The sequence below is a fragment of the Schistocerca americana genome, chromosome 1 (genome assembly GCF_021461395.2).
Source record: "Schistocerca americana isolate TAMUIC-IGC-003095 chromosome 1, iqSchAmer2.1, whole genome shotgun sequence".
NCBI lineage: Eukaryota > Metazoa > Arthropoda > Insecta > Orthoptera > Acrididae > Schistocerca > Schistocerca americana.
In genome coordinates, this window is record NC_060119.1 from 411,443,403 (window position 1) to 411,449,689 (window position 6,287).

Sequence of the window (6,287 nt, forward strand, 5' to 3'; positions counted from 1 at the left end):
TTAAACTAACCATAAATTTAACTACCCATTCGGTCGCGATCCAGAACAAGGCCTCTTTACTGCGTTCGCCGTTGTGCAGCGATAAAACCCGTTCCTTAGTTTCAACAGTGCCCATGTTTATATGCAGTGAGTTTCAGGGAGCCATGAAATGAAAGATTATTTTTGATGGCTTTATTTCAGTTTGGTAAGAGACGCGGTGTAGGTATTACTAGCTTTAAGAAGCCTTGCGCTTTTATTTTTTCAGCCATTACAAATGCGATTCCAACCACACTACTCGTCTCGTAAACAATTACTATTTTTTGACACTGTGACCGAAAAAGCCTGAACTTCCTCTTCGCTGTTTCACAGATTTCTCAGGACGTTAAATATTTCAACTGAGTTTTTAATTTTTTCTATCACTTTTTCAGTTTCATGGAGTTAAAATACGTTGGAGTACTGGGAGATTCAGAAAGGCCAGACAACGGGAAGATCCTACAGAACCAAAATGTTACTTAGTATATAGCGGATATAGCAAGTAGTGATCAAATACAAAAATGAATACAATATCAGAAGTTTACATTAGACTACTCTCCTCTACAGCTGAAATTTTGCATGTCCTCTTAGTTCACATAAATCGAAAAACCATTGCAGACTTAGGTATTCCTCGGAAACAATAAGTTCTTCGTATGATAATAACGTATATTGTTTCATAGGACCTGAAAGCAGGTGTGTATTTTTACTTTTGATCTCTTAGCATGATATTATAAGATGCGAGCTTCATTGCTACTGCAGCATTATCTTCAGAGCTGCAATGCCTCAGCGACAATTAAATTCAATCGAGTGCTCTAAAGTCATAATTTTCTGTCGCCTCAAGAATATTGAAACCGTACTGATATGAGTCTAAACGATGTGGATCGAAATCCATAAAATTACGTATTTGGGTTATTTTAATCTATTACTGAAAATGAAACTGGGGACAAAATGTTCGTATCTTTGGATATATCAACAGTAACCAAGTAGAAAGTGGTAATGAATCTGGTTCGTGAGATACAAGACATATTTTGTACGCACAGTCGATTCAAAGTGATATAAATAAAATGATTTTATGTGCCTTGTGCAAAAATTGCATATTTTACCCTATATTCTACGGAACATTAATAACATTAAAATAACGATTATATTTTTGTCTGCTCAGGTTTTTGGCAGTCTACCAATTACTGAGCAACTGGAAGATGTTTAGTCCCTGAGGAGAAACGGGATTCTGTGAAGAAAACAGATCTTATTAATTATAATTCAGTGATAAAATATCTCTCCGGTGAGGATACTTCTCTAGATCTTTCTCTTGCCGCTATTGACAATTAAGACTGGGACGGAAACTCAACACGTGTTATCTGTAAGTAGTGTATTATATGTTAGTGTAATGGAGAAATAGGGTAACATCTGACTATTTGCAATGTCACTGTGGCTAACGAAGTAGGGAAGTTATTCTAAGACGTTTGAGTCTTCAAAATGTTTAAATAATAACCATTCGGCACATTAAAATATTTTTTATCAATTTTTCCCTAATGTGATTGTTAGTGAGTCTTTCCCTAAATTTTCGATCCATACTAAGCAACTCATATCTGCACTAATTTTTTCTTCTAAGTGACGTATATAGAGGGTTTCCAGTTATTTTGTAGCCCTTAGAAAATAGATGTTCTTTTCACAGCCACATTTAGATTTATTTATTTGGAATGCAGAGAGTCTCGGTTCCAAAATTGTTGGGCATCATCAGATTATGTAAAATTGTAGTGCGATAAGCACCACCTGCCAGTTGCCAATGCAGGGCATTACATAAGAATTAGATGCGTCTGGATATAGTATTGGGTCGTCAAATTTCTTGCCAGCTACGTGAATGATGTGTACAAAAGCGGTAGTGACTAAAGTATGATGCTACATCCAGTGCCTGTTTTCTCTTACAGCTCTTAGCGTCGTACACTGTGCTACCTCATATAGTTATAATTTTTACTGACAAGTACCATTCCATGTCTGTTCCAACACCTGTAATTTTTGTATGGTTTTAAACATGATTTTAAGAAGTTAATTTATATGAAGAGAGCAATTTGCTTGTAAATCTTCATTTGTCTCACATGGAATTGTTTTGGATTTTCTGATGACGACACCCATAGTCGATGTCGAAACCAGGTGAACTTAAATCTCACTGAAATCGGATGCTTATATTATACAAATCAAATTATTGTCCGTGCTACGTTATCCGTATGTCTTTTCTCTTATCTGTTAAATTGTATCCAGGTTGTGTCAGAAGATGACCGGTGCAGTAGCAACGATTTTTGATAGTTTCGTGCGGTTGTTTCGCAGGGAGACGTCTGTTAACTGACTGTCGAAACCGTTGCGCTTGGTATGTAAATAATACTTTCTAGGAAGTCAGTTAGTGAGGGAGTGGCTTAGGGTTTAAATCATAGTACGTCGATCTTTATTTAGTTTGCCTGGTGTTTCCCAAAACACTTCAGGTGAAAGTCGGGGTGTTGCCTTCAGAGGGAACATGACTGATTTTCTCAGTTCCTAATGACACTGATCTGTGACATTGATGGACTCTTAAGACTGGTAAGTTCATGCATTTTTTAAACTCTTCCCTTGAACGTGCAATAGAACCATATAAACACTGGAGATTTGAGTAAGCGGAGCTACGAGAGGTGAATCGACCGAAACGTCGCCAACGGAATGGGGAGGCGGGGGTGTAGCGAGGCAGGAAATTTAAATTAATTATCACGACTGTGCTCTCGCCATCACATCGAGCGTAAAATGCCCTTCTGCTGCAGCAGAACACGAGCTCGTTACGGTGAGCTACGGGGGGGGGGGGGGGGGGGGCGTATCTACAGAGAGTCTGGCCAGAGGTCTCCACCTAAGCCCTGGCTTGACCCTCCGACTACTATTAATAAGGATGAGTGTCACGCGCCCAACCCTTTCCCCACACCCACCTCCTCTCAATATTTTTTTTTTTTTTCCGCAGCGTATTCCAGCACAGCGAGCGCTGGAGGAAGAGATGGGGTAGCAACGCACTGTGGCGCCGTGGTAGGTCTATAACTTATCTGCGCGCAGGAAATAGCTTTTACCCTGCGAGGGGGGCGTGCGCAGATCGCACACGCCTCTGCTTTCAGCCGCCGTGTATAAATACACCTTACGCCCCTCTGCAATAGGCTCCGATGGCTCCTGTGGGGTTGTATATCAAAAGCAACAACATACGTTTATGGCTGCGCCACCCCCTCCCCTGCCGACCTCTACCATTACACCACCCGAATACAGTGGCCGATCTGGTCCGGACAGTGTGCTCATCTGCATACCGAAGGCTGCTGCCGGCAAGACAAGCGGAAGCGGCGAGTTCTCCTGGAACCGTGCGGAATTACTGTGCGCCAGGCGCGTGTTCGGACAGTCGGTCTGTCCACTAAGTTTGGCCACTGTTTAGGTATCTAAGAGCGGCGGGCCTGGTTCCCGCTAGAGTTTGCCAGTTTCCCGAGTAATTTCAGCTCAGAATCATGTATCTACATTCAGTGTATCGAATACATAAACAGTGGCACATTTGTTAAAAGCGGGAATACAACTTGGTAGAGAAGTAATTTGTTATTTAAAATAATTTATTGTATCTTTTTTACAAAAACCGTAATTATTACTGTCGGGTAGCAAGTGAGTAACTGAATTTTGAATAACTAAGAAAAAGAAAGAAAGCACGATATTTAAATGGGGCGAAACAGTTCAACATTCAACTAGAACTTTAAAGGTAACATTTCCTTTGTTAAACTATTAACAAACATCAAATTCATTGTATCAGATACAAAGAGCAAATTAGATGGATGGACTTGTTGAATTGCTGATCCTATTGATCAATACATTGAGCTGTAGTGTTTTTTAGTAATTGTTTGTAGAACTGATAGTAATTTGACTTGCCTGTACTTGAAAGCCACAATTCTTCTGTACTTCTTTAACTAGACATATCATCGCAGAAAGATTCCGACTTTATTCCCGAAAATTTAATACATATTTCGCCCTCTAAGGAGCGCTTGGAACCAGTAATTAACACTGGATTTCTTATTTTTATCTTCCCGAAAACCGAGCGAAGTGGCGCGGTAGTTAGTACACTGGACTCGCATTCGGGGGGACGACGGTTCAATCCAGCGTCCGGCCATTCTGATTTAGGTTTTCCGTGATTTCCCTAAATCTCTCCAGGCAAATGCCGGGATGGTTCCTTCGAAAGGTCACGGCCGGCTTCCTTCCCCGTCCTTCCCTAATCCGATGGGACCAATGACCTCGCTGTTTGGTCTTTCCCCCAAACAATACAATACAATCTTCCCGAAACTGCCTCATCCGTTCACTTTGGACCCATCCACATTCTTGCATCCGCACGTTTTGAAATGTCAAGTTTTATCCTGGGCTAGACGTTAGCTTCCAGGTCGATACGGTATATCTTACTTGCCGCCAGACGAGTTGTTGATAGTGAACATCGCAGGGTATCGATCTCGATATCTGATGTTAAAGATATATCGCAGATCAGTGGAGAGGGTGCCAAAATTAAGCATTGTCGTAAACCGTATTTTTTTCAATTCTCCATTGGATATGTCGTGCTTCAATCAACGATTAGTGAATATGTTGTTGGAAGATTTACAAGAGTAGTTACCAGGGATGGACACTGACAACTTAAGGAGAGCTTATTTGTGTTAACATCAGGTAATCAGTCCACAGAAACGGCGCCGGTCTTCAGTTGCATCTAAAAGCAACTTCTTTGTTTTTCGCTATTGTGAATATTGGTCCACAGTGTCATTGATTATTTTTCTTCGTAACAGTTACATTAAATTTCTCCTGAATGAGAATTTGTCGAAGAATACACTGTAGAGATGCACCAGACATAGCTGCAAATGGAATGAGATTTTCACTCTGCAGCAGAGTGTGCGTTGATATGAAACTTCCTGGCAGATTAAAACTGTGTGCCGGACCGAGACTCGAACTCGGGACCTTTGCCTTTTGCGGGCAAGTGCTCTACCAACTGAGCTACCCAAGCACGACTCAGGCCCCGTCCTCACAGCTTTACTTCTGCCAGTACCTCGTCTCCTATCTTCCAAATTTTGCAGAAGCTCTCCTGTGAACCTTACAAATTTTTTTTTTTTTTTAAATTGTTCAAATGGCTCTGAGCACTATGGGACTCAACATCTTAGGTCTAAGTCCCCTAGAACTTAGAACTACTTAAAGCTAACTAACCTAAGGACATCACACACATCCATGCCCGAAGTAGGATTCGAACCTGCGACCGTAGCGGTCGCGCGGTTCGAGCCTGTAGCGCCTAGAACCGCTCGGTCACTCCGGCCGGCTGCCATTTGCAGCATGAAACGCTGAAAGTAGTCTGCTGTAGCAAAACAGTGACATTTGGATCTCTAGGACCTAATCTTTTTTACTGTATTCATTACTTGTTTCAAATTTCCCTCTTCCTGTGGCAGGCTCGTAGTGGTTCTGTAGCGATTACCGAATGACGTCAGGCGCCAGGACGCATTAGAATGCAGGCAGCAGCCAGGCCGCACCGGTAACTTCATTAATGGGAGGGCTAATCTCCATCTAGCGAGCACGCCTGACATTAGGCGTGATTATATCATGCCATTTAACGCCGGAGATCGTGCGAAACTACCTCGGCGTCACAGGACAGTTGGGAGTTCACTCGAGCACGTTGTGTTCACTGGCCCGGTTCCCCCTCGTCTGTTCCTGCGTATTTCCGAAGCACTTCAAGCTACATATTTTGAAGGTCATTTTCTTGGGTGCATCAAACATTTCGTGTCTGACAATCAACGTTGGCAGTTGATGGTCGGAGTGCTTACACATTTGCGGAAGAGTTGCAGTTCTGTCACGCTGAACGTTTCTCTTCAGTCGTCGTTGGTCCCGTTCTTGCAAAATCTTTTTCCGGCTGCAGTGACGTTGGAGATTTGATGTTTTACAGGATTTCTGACATTCACGGGTACATTCGTGAAATGGTCGTACGGGAAAATCCGCACTCTATCGCTATCTCGGAAATGCTATCGCTCGTGCGCCAACTACACCACGTTCAGTCTCCTTAAATCTTGATAACCTACTATTATAGCAGGAGTAACCGATCTAACAACTGCGTCAGACATGGCGTTGCCGACCACAGCGCCGTACTCTGCCTGTCTGCATACCTCTATGTTTGAATACACATGCCTGTACCAGTTTATTTGGCACTTCAGTGTATTCCATCTTTACTAGTTTCATGCTGGTTTGTTCATATTCTAACATAGAGAGACAGAGTAGGGATT

General features: G+C 42.2%; 1 non-coding gene across 1 annotated transcript; it reads right to left on the bottom strand.

Annotated features, from left to right (window-relative positions):
* Nucleotides 1–4,955: 4,955 nt before the first annotated feature.
* On the bottom strand, nucleotides 4,956–5,030 carry Trnal-caa. The gene has a single exon. It is a non-coding gene; the product is annotated as a tRNA-Leu (tRNA).
* Between the last annotated feature and the right edge of the window lie 1,257 nt (nucleotides 5,031–6,287).